This window comes from Haemorhous mexicanus, chromosome 8 (genome assembly GCF_027477595.1).
Source record: "Haemorhous mexicanus isolate bHaeMex1 chromosome 8, bHaeMex1.pri, whole genome shotgun sequence".
Classification (NCBI taxonomy): Eukaryota; Metazoa; Chordata; class Aves; order Passeriformes; family Fringillidae; genus Haemorhous; species Haemorhous mexicanus.
In genome coordinates, this window is record NC_082348.1 from 22,271,450 (window position 1) to 22,289,384 (window position 17,935).

Sequence of the window (17,935 nt, forward strand, 5' to 3'; positions counted from 1 at the left end):
CGCGCAGCCACTCAGCGCCCGCGGGACCCGCGGAGGCGGCGGCTTTCCCGGCAGCGGTGGCGTTGGCCGTGCCGGGCATCTTGTCCGCGCTCACCGCTCCCGCGGCGCAGTGGCCGAGCCCTGCGGCCCCGCGTCCCCTGGGCAGCCCCTGCTCCGGGTGTCGTCGGTGAGTGGAAGAGCGGCCCTGCTCCGGGCGAGGCCGGTGAGTTCGGCGCTGGAGCAGGAGCACTGCCGGCACCCTGGCGGGCAGCGCGGTGGCACGGCAGAGCCCCGGGAACGGCCCTCGTGCGCCGGCTGCCGCTGCCGGGCAGGGGATCCCGAACGAGCCACCGAACCAGCCGAAACAGAGATAGGGAGATTCGGGGTTGGTGCGCACCAGGTTTTTGTAATTGATAGCCCCGGGCGAGGTTCCCCTCGGAGTAGCAATGGTACTAGTCCTGATACCATTTTATGAACCTCTTCCCGCTATTTAATATGCAACAGACATTAAAACAACACATCACTGCCCCCAAAACATCTACTTCTCAGGGGTAACAAAGCACATGCCAGAGCGATCCTAAAAGTAAGGGGGGATGCTTTAGAGCATACAGGCCACAGGCTGCCATCCTTACATGTGTCAGAGTTACCAAATTATTGCAGTGTCTTATCTTAAAGCACCTGTCGTTATATGGTAAATTACATTACTCAGAAAGCAAGCTGAATTCCCCTTGAAAGTCAAACAGTTAATCAGTTCAGTGCACTGAATACCACTTTGAAAAGGGTCTGCTGCCATTGTGTGTGTAGCCTCGCTGACAGTATATGACAGTACGTACCTTTCACATGATCCTTTGATCACTCCTTGAGCCCATTTCCCAGGCTACTTGCAATGACTAATTGAACCAAATAGTGTGGAATTAGGACACTCATACTAAACCTTATAAATCTCGCTATTCCCTTGTGGGTGTTTAGTTTCTGTGCTTTGCAGCCAGAGCGCTGTGCTGAGTTTCTCTCAGACCCTGCTTTGGGTATGCACAGCTGCTGGGTTATTGGTGCCGTTTAAACAGAGCTAGGGTGAAGATCTCATTTTCAGGCTTGCCCTTCAAGGTACAAGACTGTGACTTTACAGCTTAAAAAATAGCACAAGTGTATAAATTCAATACATCTGTAGTAATTTAAAAGTTCTTTGCACCTTCATGTTGCAGCTGTGTGTCTACCCAAAGATACTGCTTGCTGTAATTATATGAAAATTATATATCTCTTGGAAGCCCTGCAATTTAAGTAGATTTTTTAGATGTGTATTTGAAAACTGTACAGGATGTAGTGGAAGCACTTCCCTTACAATGGAAATTTAGTTGAAGCTCATCCATGGAGCCACTGAACACGTTGTGGAGGTCTAAGCCGAGATGTGCTAAATGAATTAGGTATATCAAAGCAGCTCTAACATGCTGTGGTTTTGATTCCATGGAGGTAGAATGCAAGGTGACAATGAATAATTTGTAATGGAAAACAGCAAAATGTAAAGTATATTCCTGCATATTATTTTTGTAGTGCCACTTTATTCTGAGGTCTGAAAGTGAACCTAAGGGAATCCAACAAGAAGAGCTCTTGTTGAAGACTGGAGAAACTGAAGCAGGGTGTTGCAAGTTAAAAAACTTTTTGAATGCAGCTGCTGCCAGATCCTTGCGAATTATATTTCATTAAGTACCAGCTTTTGACTTTTTCAGTATTAGAAAAGAAACAGTAAGCAGACCAAAAGGAGTAATACACAATGTCAGTTCATGAAAAAAAAATGCTGTGAAGCTATAAGTGTCTTTTCCACATGCTTTATTTAATAGAAAACAAAATAAAATAAAGTGTGAATCTTAGGCATTGGCATAGGTTGTATCATACTGCAGAAATAGTATGCAGAGCCAAGCAGCTTGCTTGGAGCCTGGGGTGAAAAAAAACTGGCAAGGACACTTTCTGGTCAGGCAGATAAAAGAGCATTGACTATATATTTCATTTGTGTTTCTTACTTAATTTCTTTTCTCCTTTCCTTATCTTCACACCTTGTGCTCAGGCAGACCAGCACTTCCTTTCTAATGAGAAGGCAGTCATCCAAAAACCAGCTTAATGAAAATGCTGCATTGCACTGGATTATTCCTGCTGTATACTGCTGAGGAATGAAGTGTATGGCTTTGGGAGCTTCTGAAACAAAGTACCTGCAGTGCTTTTGTGATACTGCTATTTTTTGTCATCAGACAATCTGGAATACCTGGAAACACAGATTTGTTTGTGAGTTGCCCTTTACAGATTTTTATATAGTAAGGTTTTGAAGAAAATGTTTTCAATTAACATTAGGTCTTTTTCATCCTGAAGTTTAATTGGGATATAGTAATATCTCCTTATAGTCTACATGGAGGAATCTGGCCCTACATGTACTGCTCTAGTCTCTGATTGCTAAGTATAAACTTTTCACCACAAAAAAAAAAAAATCTGAATGCTTTTTCCATTTGCCATATTCCTGTTTGTATACATTAATTTACCTTATTAAAAGTACATAACTTATTCTAGATGTATTGACACTCACTATTGCAGTATTACATTTTATATGCAAATGAGATACATATAATTTCTGCAAAATTCACAGTACCTGAAGTAGGATATTCAAGATCAACTCAAGGTGATATTTTCCAGAGAGGATAGAGAACTTTCTATGACATAGAAAGTTCATATTTTAAATGTTACATGTTGCCTGTTTTGATATTATACATTCTCATTCCTATTCTTGCATTAGACTTTTTCTCAGTTGTAATATTTAGAAAAATACTTATTTTATTATCAGAATTTATTCTGCTATATTTTTATGTTCTTTTGAAAATAATTTATGTGCATAGAATTTTATATTAATTTATATTACAATATTTGGGAAACTTGATAGTGCCACCTACTGCTGGAAAACAAACTTTTTAAAAACTTGTTAGTTTGTGTACCTTCAGATTAAAGGGCAATGTAAGAAAATTTCTGTTGAAATAGCAACTTTCAAACTTCTGAAAAATGATCGAGACAAGTCCTGACTTGCCAAGTCAGCTTCAGTCACTGAATTTCTGACCTTTCAACCAGTGAGTATTTTGACCGAAACTGTAATGAGAAGTGACTCTGAGGATCTGAGATTTTGAGGTTTTTTGATGTTACATTTTTAATAAAGAATTTTAGTTTAAAATCAGTCCCTGTGATATCCCTAAAAAAACACTGATGAAAGGAATCAGTGAAGCAATATCTATTTTTCACTTAATGGTAGGAAGACATCCTCTGTTTTACAAGGTCTCTGCATGAAATGTAAACCAAGCAGCCTTGAATTAGCATCACATGTGACACAACTTCTGTTCCCTTCTTACATCACAGAGTCATGAGATGGACCATAGATCCCTGCTTGCTAATTGGCATAAGATGGCATGTTTTCAGCCACCATGGCTGGAATTCACCCTCCCTATCCCCTACTGTCTAAAAGCTAGATGGGGTTAACCTACAATCTGAAGTACAGTACTGGTTCTTTCGTGTCTTCATGGAGATGACCCTGTCTCTAGGACTGGTGAAATAGTTACCATATGCCCACAACCTTTGCCCACATCCCAGACATTAAGAATTGGTTATGATTTCGTTCCCAGGAACTGTGGAAATACAGGAAGTGGTAAGACTTTGTACATGAATATGAGTAAGTAGAATATACACCCTTAATCTTCCTGAGGAAAGTTCAGCTTTAAATTTGACTCAGAGGAGTCAGGAGCAGTTGATCTTCTGCTGGTACTTGTCTCATCCTGTAGAATAAGCTGGCATTGATATGATTTGAATGCGTGATTGTCAGAGTTGCTGTCTTGTTACAGCTTGATGAATTAACCTTAGACATCAAGTTCCTTTCAATTTGAAAAATTCTTCAGAACAATGTATTAAAAGAGATAAAAGATAACACAGGGATGTTTTAGCTGTTGCTGAGCAGTGCTTGCACAGTGTCAGGGCCTTCTCTGTTTCTCGGGCTGCCCCAACAGGGAGCTGACTGGGGGTGCCCAAGGAGCTGGGAGGGGACACCGCTGAGACAGCTGACCCCAACTGACCACAGGGATATTCCAGACCATATGATGTTGTGCTCAGCATATAAAGCTGGAAGAAGAAGGAAGGAAGGAAAGGGCGGTGTTTGGACTGGGGGTGTTTCTCTTCCCAAGTCACCAATACCTGTAGTGAAGCCCTGCTTTCCTGGAGATGGCTGAATGCTTGCCTGTTGATAGGAAGTGAATAAATTCCTTGTTCTGCTTTGTTTGTGTGCATGGCTTTTGCTTTCCCTATTAAATTGTCTTTATCTCAGCCCCCAAATTTTCCTACTTTCACCATTTTAATTATCTCCCCCATCCCACTGAGGTAAGTGAGCATGTGGCTGTGTGGGGCTGAGCTGCCCACTGGGGTTAAACCATGACAGTCCTGTTTTGGTGACCAACTTGTGGCTCAAATGCTTTGAGGTAATGACAAGTTTGGTCAGAGTTTGCAAGACTGAATTTATACCTTTTAGTGCTATTTAGCTATTAATTGGCAGGTGCTGTGCTTGCCATAGGTCTTGCCTGCCCAGTAGTCTAGAGCTTGTTAGTGGCTTCTTTTCACTCTGGCTGATTGCTGTAGGGCTTATCATCCTACCCAGCTGTGCTTGGGAGTATTTTGATAACAGCCCTGGCAGTGTGCCTGGGCTGGCCCATGGCCTGGGTATTGCTGCTGGCCCAGACAGGCTGCAGCTCCAGTGTCAGCTTGAATTGAAGGGACCTGACCTGTGGATAAGTCTCTGCAGGAGCAGGACAGCCTGAAGTGTCTGTGGTTGTGGATAAGACCTTGTTGGAGCAGCAGCATCTGTGGCCATGGATATGTCTATAGCACAGCAGGTACAGCCCTGGAAGGACTGTGGCCCTTGGATAAGGCTGTGCTGGAGGAGGTGCACCTCAAAGTGACTGTGGCTGTGTGTAAGGCCAGGCCACATCACCTGTACCCTGCAGAGACTGTGGCCCATAAGTACACACACTGGTGCAGGTCCACCACTAAGGGACTGGAGTCTTTGGATAAATCCACACTGCAGCAGAGGCAATGGTAGGAGTCCAAAGAGCAATGGAAACAGTAATGGATGCACCTTTAAATTTTTGTAAACTATGATCTGAGTTGCATGTTATAGGAATGCTGTAGCAGGAACCACTGCCAGTGGAGAACACGCTGTGCAAGTGGGGCCTATGCAGCAGTGACCCAACCTGAGCTGGCTTTGGTGCCCAATAACTCCACACAACACAGCAGCTCTGTGGTCCTGAGAGACCACCAGAACAGAGAGAGCCTAATGTCCTGGACTAGATTAATTCAATGGACATTTCACAGGTGTTTTATGGACATTTTGCAGGGCATGATACCTGTGAAGATACCAAAGGATGGGAAAGAGGAAGGTGGCTAATGAGGATCTATTGGATAGTATGGGACCTGAGCATGGTGTAAATAGTAGGGAATAAGATGTGGAGATTGTACTGGCTATGACTGGGATAGAGTTAATTTTCTTCATAGTGCCTTGTATGGCACTATGCTTTGGATTTGTGATGAAAACAGTGTTGATAAAACACTAATGTTTGTGCTTCTCATGTGACACAGGGAACACCTGCACTGTGACCAGGGAGGAAGGATGAGCACTCTCACCCTTGGATAGGTATTTCATGAGTTACAAGTTAATGAATTGCATGTTATGAATTAGAGAACTTGTGAGTTAGAAACCTCATGACTGACGTGATGAATTAGTGAATTCATGAGCTAGACTAGTTTGTACAAAGGGGATTGAGCCCTTCTTCATCATGTTTGCTTTCTTTCCTAATGAGCTTATAAAATAAAGTTTAATTTGCAAAGTACATTATCCTGTGAATTTGAGAGATTCAAACAGACCATGACAGATTGAGTGGTCTGTGGCCCTTCTCCCTATTGCCTGTCCGAACAGTTTAAAACAGAGGCAAACAGGCAATGACTAGGGATCCTACTCTGAAAGGAGTAGGGGAAATCCTTCATAACACTTAAGTTCTGTGTGCCTTTGTTTTCCTTTAAGGACTTTGCCAAAGACTTCTGGTGGCTGCTTTTATTTTTCAGGGAACTTATAATCCACCTAGTCCTTCCCTCTTGTTTCACTCACTATGGACTATGGACTTTTAGTGTTAATGTGTGTCAGCCAGAATAATTAAAAGCAATGCACACTGGTATCCCAGAAAACTAGAAAGGTTGCAAATGTGCTTCTTCTGTCACAGAGAAATATGTAAACTCAAATCACAGTCAGCAGGAAAATGAATAAGCTATTTGATAATACCATGTGCAACAAAACAGCATCATAAAAATGAAATTATTTAAAGTAGCATTCAAATCACGCAGTCATCATTGATTTAGTTTCCAATTATACAGAGGTAATTGTATTAACAAGCTGCCTTATTCAGTTTGGTGGGAAAACAATGGAAAGTTTTAGTGTCCTGGCATCTGCAAATAATAAATGACATGATCTGTGCACCCAATCCAACTAGAATCCTAATGCTTTTTTTACCCAGGGCATACTACAGTATCAATATACCTGAAATGAAAGATACTTCTGTGACTTTCTGGAGCCAAGACAGTTCTGGAATAAATCTATAATAGAATAACCATTCTAGAAATAAATATTGAAATATGCTAAAATAGATAAAGGAACTTATTCCAGAATTAATGAAAATGTATATATTACTATTTACAGTACAGGTTCAATTGTGTGAAGTGTTTGCAGCCTGCATTGAATTGAATATAGTGGGAAGAGTTTTAAAATACTTAGTTTTGTGACTTCAGCTGCTGAAGGCAGACTAAATAAACATTTTACAAAGACTCTAAAAGCATCATGGGGTTTAGAGTCAGAACCCCATGTTTGATATGCTGTTGAACCCCCACTGTCCTCCAAGTGTTGGAATATAGTTATGCCATAGGTGAGCTGACCCAGCTTCTCCCTGCCTTTCTTTCCCTTCAAATTCTCAAGCATTCCCAGGAGCCTAGATTTTTCTGAACTGCACTCTGTAATTGTTCATGGACTTTTTGTTGTCCCTTCCACACCCCCCAAAAATCAGAAAGTGTGAAAGTGAGAATAATGCAGAGATCTCCTTGACTTTCATTTTCTGATGCAAGAGGTAATACAAGCATTGGTAGAATATCTGTTCTATCAAAGTCTTTTAGTATACTAAATCTATTCAAATAGAACTCTTAACAGAAGCTGTCTTTATGGTTTGTTCATAATCTCTTCAAGGGAATACCTTCCTTATCTTCTAACTCTTCATTCTGTGTGTTGTCTGTAAAAAAAGTGTTTGCTAAACAGGGGAGACCCTAACTTATTTACTGTTTTGATTTTCAGAGAGAATGGGACAAGCTGGCTACTTTACCACCCTTTCTTTTTTCTTGGCTTTTTTTTTTTTAATTTAAGGTTTTCCTCCTGATTGTCACATGACATGGGACTATAAAACATTGTTTACTCTTGTCACACCCCAGATACTCTACTAATACAGCAGGCAGTTTGTCATTACCAAGTTTCAAATCTAAACAATCTGCTGTCTCTATTCACACTGTTCTGCAGGAGCTGTATTTGAATAGGAAGCAATATCAAAGAATCACTGTGGTCCTTAGCACTGAACTGGGCCATGTGCCTCATTTTTATCTAAATACCTGTTAGAAACATGGGAGGTTTGTCTCTGGGAGTGAGTTTCTGAGAAGACAAAACCTAAACTTGATTCTGAGAATATGTAAATGCTGCCGTTTTTATGCACTCTGGGAATCTGCTACCAGAGTAATTTTGTGGCTGCTCAGCAGCAGCAGCTAACAAAGCAGGGTAGGTATCTCTGGCAGCCCATGACCTGCTAACCCCTTTTTTCTACTTCCTATTTCTAAGTAGCTTGTTCCAGAAGTTATCCACTATGAGTTCCCCTTAACCACCCTTAAAGGTTTGGAGAAGTTAAACATATGCACATATTTCCAAATAAGCTTGGCCTCCAGCCAATGATTGTTTTTCTGGCTTTTTTCAGAATTCTTTCTCATTTATCTTTTTTCTTTTTGACAGTGTTGGGGGTACAACAGAATATTTTAGGCCTAAATGAAAAAGGAAATTACTTAATATGATGATGTTACACCTCTTCATGTGGAGGCTAAAAGGACATTGCTCTCTTGCCTTGCTGTATCCTGTGGAAACTCATGTCTAGTTGCCAAGGAAGAAGGACAGTTTACCATAATTTTCTTTTCCAATTCATACTTTTCAAGCTATTTATTCCACTGAAAGATTATTTGGATTATTTGTACACTATTTATCAATTTGCCTTATTCTAGGTCAAAACAACCACTTTTGAGAGCATCATTTCTTTACACCTCATCTATAATTCTTCATTCGCAGATTTTTGAGACCTACAATTGTAAATGTCAGCGGAGTTCTGAAGTTCACTTCATAATCCTTTTGAAAATATAAAAAAAAAATCAGTCCTCACCCCCATATCTCACAGCCCAAACATCTCCTCACAGTTCAATGTATCCTATGTCTTTGCAGCTCTGTATTGAGGTTCCCAGTATATACTGGGGTTTCCAGCATAAGGTAAACCACGTTTACGAGGGAGAAGCTGATGTGGGAGCTGGAGCAGCAGTTTGGTAGCTGGCAGAGTGAGGCAGCAGGGCTGTAAGCAGCCTGAGAGCATCCCAGGGAAATGGCTTTATGCTGGCAGGGTGTCAGCAGCAGCAGCAGGACAGAAGGAGGCAGGAGACACGACAGAACTGCAGATGTGACTGGCAGAAGACTGGTGTCAAATGGTGCCAACATGACCCACCCCAAACCACTGTATTCCTCATTTTTGATTCAGCTGCAGGGCTGATAATGCTGCCACTGATAAGAGCTAATTGTGCTCACAGGAGCTGCCCTGTTTGTTCCTGGAAAGCCATTGGGCAGTGGCACTGCTGCTGCAGCCCCTGCATTACACGAGGACAGCTGGTAAGGAGCCTGCAATGCACCTGCACTGCAGCACCAGCACTGAGCTGGGCAGTCAGTGCCTGTGCTCACAGCACAGCTGTCTTCAGCAACTCACAGCTGGCACAGCAAAGCCAGCTGGAATTCATCTTTCAACTTTGATCTTTACAAAATATGATTTGATACCTTTTTTAAAAATCTGCTACATTGAATATGCTGCCTTCTCTTCAGCCATTCCTTCTATAATTCTGTCTGAACAGAGTTTCCACAGAGTTTACACTCAAGTTTACACAGGACAAATTTTTTAATAAGACCATAGTAATTTTAGGCCCTAGAACTTTCCAGATGTTGAGTAATCACACACTCAATTGGAACAGAAATTATGCTTAGGAGAGACTGATTCCAAGTACCACTCCTTTTCCTTGTGAAAAGTGATGAGATGTTTTGTTAATAGATGTTTCTCAGCTTTCCACATCTATTGTGGTGATAATTTATGTTGTAATTGCAATAAGTGTATCATGTGCACCAGAAACTATAGCAGAATGCAGCTACTATCCCAATGCAGCAAACATAAAGGATTGCCTGTATTCATTTGCAGTTTCTTAATCAATTGATTAAGAATCTGATTTTCCATCAAGCTCTCTGTTTGCAAGGTCACAAAGGCTGCTTTTCTTAGCGTGCAGTGTGTGTTACCTTAGCTCACAGACTGTTTTCAAGTGCAACAAAAGCTGGAGGTGTGTTGCTTGATGGAAACAAGGCCACTGACTGTGTATGTTTTGCTTAGGTGAGCTGATAATACCAAGCAAAAAGTAGGCCTGGAGTAGCCCTCATGCTATAATTCAAGATATTCAGGACCTCTGTAAGTCTTATTAGGTTACCATGCAAACAATGAAAATGAGAACTTTTGGAATGAGATTTTGCTGCAGTTTTCACATGTAACTATTTCTCTGCTAATATAGAGACTAAGTTGGCTGTATTAGTTGGCTAGCTTTGATAAACTAAATTACTGGGACTCTGCCTGATTTTCTTGCAAAATATGAAGCTGTTTTTAAAGAGATTTGGTGAGAAAACAGCACAGTGCATTTCACTAACTTCGGCTGGCTTGTAATGGAAAGGCCTGCAGTTACCCTTAGGCATGAACTTGATTACATGAAGAATAAAAAATACAAAATAAATCACATGCTTTAATTCTAAATTACATTATTTGATGTAATAAGAACTTCCATACCAGATAAAATCTAAATTAGTTGTCTGCCAATAGTAATTCCCAGATGTCTCTGAGGAAATTGGCCTATTCTTCAACCTCCTTTCCCCCTTCTGCAAGTATAATTGATAATTATGTAACAGCCTGACTCTAGGGGAAGTTATTTTCTAACCTCAGGCTGGTGGCTGATTTATGCCCTGAACTGTGAACATTTATATCCATTATGAATTTTTATCAGGTCCAATCTAATTCCCCGCACAAATGTATGAATATGTATGTATAACCTTTTACTGAATCCTGCTAAGCACTTGGCCTCAATGATATCATTTGCCAGCATGTTTCACAGGCATATTACTTTTGACTTTAAATACAATGCCTTTTACTTTCATTATGACCATCAATATTTGCTTGGGGAATGTATCAGTGGTAGTGATAACCCCCAATATCCTTTTCCCCCAGTAACTGCCTGCTCTGAACAGCTTTCAAGCCTCAGCTGGATCCTGTGGGCCTGTGCTGGACCAGAAGGTAACAATCTCCAGCCTGCCAACATTTCCTGCTCCATCCCTCTTAGTCCACACTTCACCTTTTACATTATGGGTTGCTTGTAGTAAATGAAAAGGTTAAAGTGTCTTTAGGACTACAATCACTCTGCTGCACCATGACTTCCTGAATTTGCAGGGGTCATTTCCTTTTAATGTCAAGAGGAGAGTTTATTTTGGGGAGAAGAAGTTGTTTTGGACTATGGGAAAGACATTAATTTTGATTTGTGTTGGGTCAGGTCAAAGAGGTGCTTTTGTAAAATACTGGGGAGGGAGGACTTAATCTTGAGGTGGGCTATTACAGCTACATTTTATCACAGGAGAAGGGTAGATTATGTTTGATTTGGAGGAAATTGGTTATATCTGGCAAAAGAGGGTTTGATTAGGAATGATTCTGAATAGGAAAGTAAGAACTGTTTTACCTAAAGACAGAATTCCACTGAATGTCTACATGACTACTGCCATGATAAGAATAGTTGGGTTTTCACTAGAGGCAAAAGGTGAGACAGACTGTAGGGAAGATCATGCAGAAGCAGCAAGAAAAAACAGTGTTTTCCTTTTTCCTCTCAGTCCTGAGACATTATTGGTGGCACCTGCAATGAACAGAAGACAATGAGGCCAAGTTCAATGGTCCATGCATGAAAAAATATGAGTTTGTGAATCCTCATAACACACACTCAATTAGGAGCTATTACTGGGCTGGAAGGTTCATTTATGAAGAACAGGAATATATGCAAAGCTAAAAGGGGCATGTGGGGTAGTTACAACAGACAGTTGGCAGTAACTCCATACAGTGATCACAGTCAGTATTAAGCATCTGTGAACTTAACCACAAAACTTCAGTTTTGGTGTAAATTCTTCAGCTTGGGAGTGAGTGCTGAGATATGATCTCTTGTTGGTTCACTTAATTATATAATCAACAGCTCTGAAGTTTTTATTTGGATTAAAATTTCCCTGGAACTCAAGTAATTTAGATCTGAGGTTTTGGCTCTAGTCCCTTCCCAGCTTGTACTCAATATAAATTACTCTCCTAGAACCATGACATGTTCAATTTATCCTCCATTTTAGATAGTTGAAAAGTGCATGCATAATTCCGTGCATGCCACACTTTCTGTAATCTACTGTGACGAATAGACCAAATGACTGAAACTGCAAGGTAATACACTTTATTTTAGTTATGAATCCACACCCAGCCATAGTTAAAATACCAGGCATTTGAATTATTTGATTTGAATCAATGCCAAATTCAATCTTATGCAAACACAGAAAGGGAGAGGGAGAAGAAGTCCCAGTATTAAGCCAGTGATGTATGCGTGGGAACATAAGGCCATAACAAGCAGCAATTGGCCAATTGTAACAAAAGGAGTGAACCATCATGAAAAATCTGACAATTTTTCATTGGAGCTGCTGTGATTGAGGGTTTGGGAACATTGTGATACTTTTACACCTAGATAATGACCACAAGAAAAGTAGACTCATGGACCAGGATTCCCCAAATTCCACCTTCTGTCAAAAACACTGGTCAAGCTCAGTACACCCATCTCCACTCACACTGGGAGGCTTTCCACAGTGCAGTACAATGGATAGCAACTATTCCCATTCTGAAGAGAAAACCAGAAAATAGTTATATCACACCTGTCTGAGAGAAGTATATCTTTTTTCATGGTCTAATTCCTAATAACTCTTTTGTCAAATTAAGAGCTGTATCCAGAAATAATGAACCTTGGTGTTGAGTTTGCATCTCCTGGGTCAATCTGACTTGCCCATTAGGGCCACGAGTTTTGGTACAGTGAGGCAAAGTCTCCTGAGCATTCTCAAGGAGAAAGGAGGAGTGCCTAGAATTTTGTCAGCATTAGAAATCCCACAGGGATAATGACTTTTTATACTCTGAAATGTTACTGTTTTTCTAAGAGCTCTTTTTACTATGTAGCAAGGCCATGTTTGCATAACCAAATGATAGGAAAGGCAGCCAAAACAACTTTTTAGCTGCACCTACTAATTCTAGTATTCAACTCAACCCAACCAAAGAGGTTTCTGGGTAGTGGCCTTGAAAGCTCGTTACTGCAGTCAGTTCTCTTTACCCGCTGGTGCCCAGAGAGGCTCTGAATGAACTTCCTCTAAAGTTCATTCAGACATGGAAAGGTCCAACTCCTTGTAGCTCTCTAAGCAATTTTCTCCTCAGCCAGAGACCTATCCCCTAATTTGATGCCTCTCAGTGAAAATGTTTTTTCTCTCAATTGTCATGCCAAACAGTTGTTCGCTTTGTTAGTTTTTTCACAGAAAGGCACCTGTTCAATTTTAGATACTGTTCAGCCTGTTCCACTTCAGTGGTCTGCACTACTCCTCCGAGAGCCCTGAGCTCTCCACATATTTCAGGCTGCCAGCTCTCTTATGTGCTTTTCCCCAGCAGCCAATTTTGCTCGGAAGCTCTTATGACTGAGCCAGCTTCCATTCCTTCATAAAGGGATACCCTCTTGTTACTGCAATTGAGGATTTCCATAAGAGGCTTTTAATGTCTCCAGAGTGTTGTTGTGTACAATAAAATCCTGAATTAAGCTTTACCTAACACTTGTTCATGCAATACTGATTTATTGGCAAATTGCATTTGTTTCTGGTGTTGACAAATACTTTTTGGTTTATTTCTAATACCACAATTACATGATCAGATTAATATAGACTTAAATAAAATGTTATATGCTTAGTTTGAGTAGCAGGAGCTTTTCCAAGCCTGAATCACTAATATGTACACTGCCATCTTGTGTCCTGAAATTCTAGATTATATAAAAATGCACAATATACGTTGAGCTTTTCACAAAATAGGAGATAGCTATATGAGTGGAATCTGCTAGGTTATCAAAGGATCTTTACTGTAATTTCCTTCTCTTTCTTGTAAATGTAAAATAGTCATTAAAATAGCAAGTCTGACTGATAACTCTAAATCCATCTGTTCTAAGGATCTGTTCCTTTTAAGCAGTGATTTGTGAGTAACCCAGTGGAAGAAAAAAAAAAGGCTGCATAGAAAATTCTGCTACAGCCAAGCCACTCTTTTTTCCAGCAATAAGGTCCAATACAGACTCCAAGGTGTGGCTCTGTTGCAAGGCAACCTCTGAGCTGGTGTGGGGTTCCCAGAACAATTCTATGCCAAATGCTTCTCTTCTGCCAAAAGAGGGTATGATAGAAAAGAGTGAAGACTTATATTTTTAGCTGGAATCTCTCCCTTTGGAGCAACCATGGTCTGAACATAACTGGATCATCAGTGAGTCTGCTCCAGTGCTCACCAGAGGACTGGGCACCTGGTTGCAAGAGGACCTAAAGTGACATGTACTTACAAAATAAAGAAAGTGAATCTAACATCTCTGCCCTGCAGTGTTTATTCAAAACTAGATTGAAACCACAGAACCAATGACATTTTGGTGGATGAAATAAGTACTGCATGCTTTTTCTCTAAAAATGATAATTCCTTCATAATATGCTAATCAAAGAAGCCTTTTTGTACATTCATACTTCCAATTTCTTTCACTGTATATAACATTTAGCTCAGACTTTTTGTTATGTTTTTATTAATTTCAGCTTCTTTCTTCTGTTGTTTTTTATTGCAAATGTGTAGGAGCAGTCTCAAACAGTTTTCAACAATGGCTCTATAAAACCCCAAAGATTTACTCCATGCAGTTGTTGTTGCCATAAACAAGCATAGGGAGCAAGATAGGGAAGAGGGTGCAAAATCAAATACTAAGCTTAGAGGTACCTGGGGCAGGGCAGAAAATAGTGAAAGCCTATCCAGGTAATAGATTCTAAGGTAAAATGGCAGAGAACATTAGCAGGGGACAGAAGCACTCTCGGCCTTACCCGCTCGGACATTTGCCTCACTTAGTGGCTTTCCATGCCAAAAATTTTTCTTTCCACCTGTTTGGAATTTCTTAGCCAAGTGTGTACACACAGTTGTGTACGTGAACGTAGAGTATTATTTGCCACCTCTGAAAGGCAAACACTTTGAGGCACCCATTATTGTCTGAGGCAGGCAGGGCTTCTGTCTCCCAAGGTCATTTTTTTATGCCTTACATACATAATATACAATGACACAGTGTTTAAAGAACCTCCCTTTCTTGTGACATGAGCAGTTGCAATGACTTGAAAGAGCTTTTGGTTCTGCAACAATACTTTTATAATACCTTACTGCTTTATGAACTTGTCTTCAAAAAGCAACGTGTGTCCTGTGGCCTGGTTGCATAACCTCCTGCTCAGTAACAGGAGAACATTAAAACTGTTTGCACAACACAGTGTTTAAGTAACATAAAAGCTTATTGAAAAGGGCTTTGCAATTTCAAAATCTGTAATGCTTTGCTAAGATTGTTAATGCTATTTTATTTACTTTATCTGCCCATAAGATTCCTGCCAGTTTTCTTCGTTTTCCAGTGGAGTCATACTTCCTTACTTTATATCCTTTACTGTGTTATTATCCAAGAGATTTTCAGATAGAAAAAGCTAATTGGCTACATATGAAGAATGATAAAACAGTAACCCAAATACTGCTAGAAGTTACATAAAATTAGGCAGGAAACTCTTTTCTTCTACTGTAACCTTTGATGTGGTGTGAATTTACCTCCCTGGTGACTGAATAGCACTGGCTTTAATAGTATGGGAAAAGCAGAAGAGGGAAAACTACTGCAAACAGAGCAGGTCTGGGAGGAGAACTGATGTCTTTTGTGTCCTCAGTTCCTGGAGATGTTGGCTGACACAGCCTGTGACTGGTCAGTCCAAGCCTCTCAAGCACGCCATGCTCCAGCTTTTGAGTGTCTGCCAACAGTTGCCATAGTGTGTTAGAGTGCATACTGTCCTAGCAATGGATGAAAGTTTGTTGTTTCCATTTCCAGTTTGTTTTCCATTAGCTGGTTCATTTTGTCACTGTGAGACTTTCACTGATGCTAGAAGATGCCTGTCCATCAGCTGGCCCTTTTGTAACTACCTACTAGCAGCAGTAGACGGTGGGAGACAAAATATTAGGGCTAATTCTAGGTATGTAAATTGAACCTACCCCCTCTGGATGAGTTACTACATGCTGCATATCTGAACTGCTGGTGGAATCCTAAATGTGAACTTTGGAGAAAATACTAGCTCAAGTTTAGACTTTCACATTCCCATCTAAGAGTGCCCTCTGACCACTCAAAGTCACAAGCATTAGGCAAAATTGCAACCAGCTAATGGAAAGCAAATGGGGTTCAGCTAAACCAAGTGTCCTTTAAAGATCAAAGAACACTCAGAGAAAGAACAGCATCAGGGATGGGCAGATAGAGCTCCACTGAACAAAACTTCAAAGCATTTATTTATATTTTATCCCATAATTAAGCTTAATGTTTCTAAGCTTTTCCAGGGGTACAAAGGCTACCATGTCTGCTATTGCAGTCCTGGCTCTCCTGGTAGAAGTAATCTACCCTACATCCCTAGAGCACACACTACATTTCCCAGAGGCTGTGCATGTACTTTATTACTCAAGCATACTTGTCTGAAGAAAAAGGAGCTCTGCCACCGAACACAAAATAATAGGTCTTGAATTTAAAGTTTCATATGTTTTTGGTTTATGTTTTAACAAAGCTGCCTTTCCTTTAAAGTGTCCATCTGCAGGGCTATAAACATTAGTGAGGAAGCCTCTGCTTAGGTTTATTTTCTGTTAGCAAGAGCAGTTGGCCATCTGCCGGGTAAAAGGAAGGCTGGGCTTTGCTGGATTTGGAAGCAAAGGTCACAAACAGCACATCCCAGTCCTTTGCCAATGACACATTTAGGCTGTGACAGATCAGAAAATGTTTTGTTAATCCACCCTGCCCAACTTTCCAGATCTCCTTAGATCAGAACTCAGTATCATGGAATCTCAAATGGCCTTCACACGGAGATGCTGTCTGTGTAAGATAATTGTTGTCCCCAAATGTGGTAGGTCAAATGAAAAGATGTCACCAGGTCTCAGGGTCCAGCTTCAGCCTCTGTGTTTCAGGATGTGAGATGGGGATGTCTGTGGAAGCTGGGGACTCCAGGACCTACTGCTGGCCCTGTGCTGGGACCTCCTGCAGGGATTTCGGGGCTGAGGACATAACTTGCCACAGAGGCACTGATTAAAATCAGCCCATTACAGGTCAGCATTACAGAAGTCTGAGGGATACTTGTGCAGCTGGCTCTGGAGTCTCATTCCAACACTTGGTACATTCTGAAGAGTCCTGGAAGCAACGTACAAGGTAAGAGAGTAAGAAATCAAGGGCTGACAGGGGGAAAAAACCCCAAACTTGGAAATATTTTCTTTTAAACCCAGTCAAAACATAACTGACTCAAATCTCAAGTAAGATTGACAAGGCATAAGGATCAAGTTTGCCTGTTTTAACACAGCCAACAATGCCATACAAGTCAAGTAAGAGCTATCTATGGAAGGCAGGAATACTTGGCAGTCCTGGGATACACAGTACCACCCAGAAAATAAATCCGAGGCAAATAATTATTCCTTTTTAATTTTTAATGGCTTTTAAAAACTGCTTAGAAGCTGCAGTAAAATGTATTTAGATACTATAACAAAAGTGTTTAGAAGATACTTTGCTGATATATAAATACACAATTACAAAATAATTGCTAAAAAGCTTTCTGTAAAAGCCCCTGAAGATTCAAAAGCAGTGCTTTCTGCTCTGAGAGTTGGAGAATTGGAATGATGCACTGAGCACTGAATGAGGAATTTAAACATCTTACTGGAGGCATAAGACAGAAATGATTTCTAGCCATTTAAGGAAAATTCAAACACAAAAGAAAAACTCAAATTAGGGGCTCAAGAACAGTAATTTTAGCTCTGTGTGTACCAGGAGTCACGCTCTCCATTCCAGATGAAACTTGCTATTTTAATTGGAGTAAGGCAGTTTGAATGCTTTTGGCCTGAGAGCACTTGCTTTGTACCAAGATGTCCAAGCAAGTGCTACCATTGTCACAGCAAGATAATTGTTCTGATAAATGTCTCAATTTTCTAACTCTCCTTCTGCTGAATTTATTATCATGGTTTCATTCTTCCTTCAGTCACAGGGTTGTACTATTTTCCTTAACTGCCCTCTTAAAACTAGTGCATCCATAGGCCAGGAGGGAGTGCTCTAGCATGGGAGCCAACACTATTATTCCAGAGTCCTGATGTTCCAGCAAGCTTGGGAATGATTGCCCTGAGGTTTCTCACCAAGCTGCTTTCAGATCACAAGGGCATGAGGAATCACTTAG

General features: G+C 40.7%; 1 long non-coding RNA gene across 1 annotated transcript; it reads left to right on the forward strand.

Moving 5' to 3' along the window:
• Nucleotides 1-30: 30 nt before the first annotated feature.
• Nucleotides 31-3,923, forward strand: LOC132330606 (uncharacterized). Its single transcript, XR_009487356.1, has 2 exons — nucleotides 31-202; nucleotides 2,039-3,923. It is a non-coding gene; the product is annotated as an uncharacterized LOC132330606 (long non-coding RNA).
• Nucleotides 3,924-17,935: the final 14,012 nt, after the last annotated feature.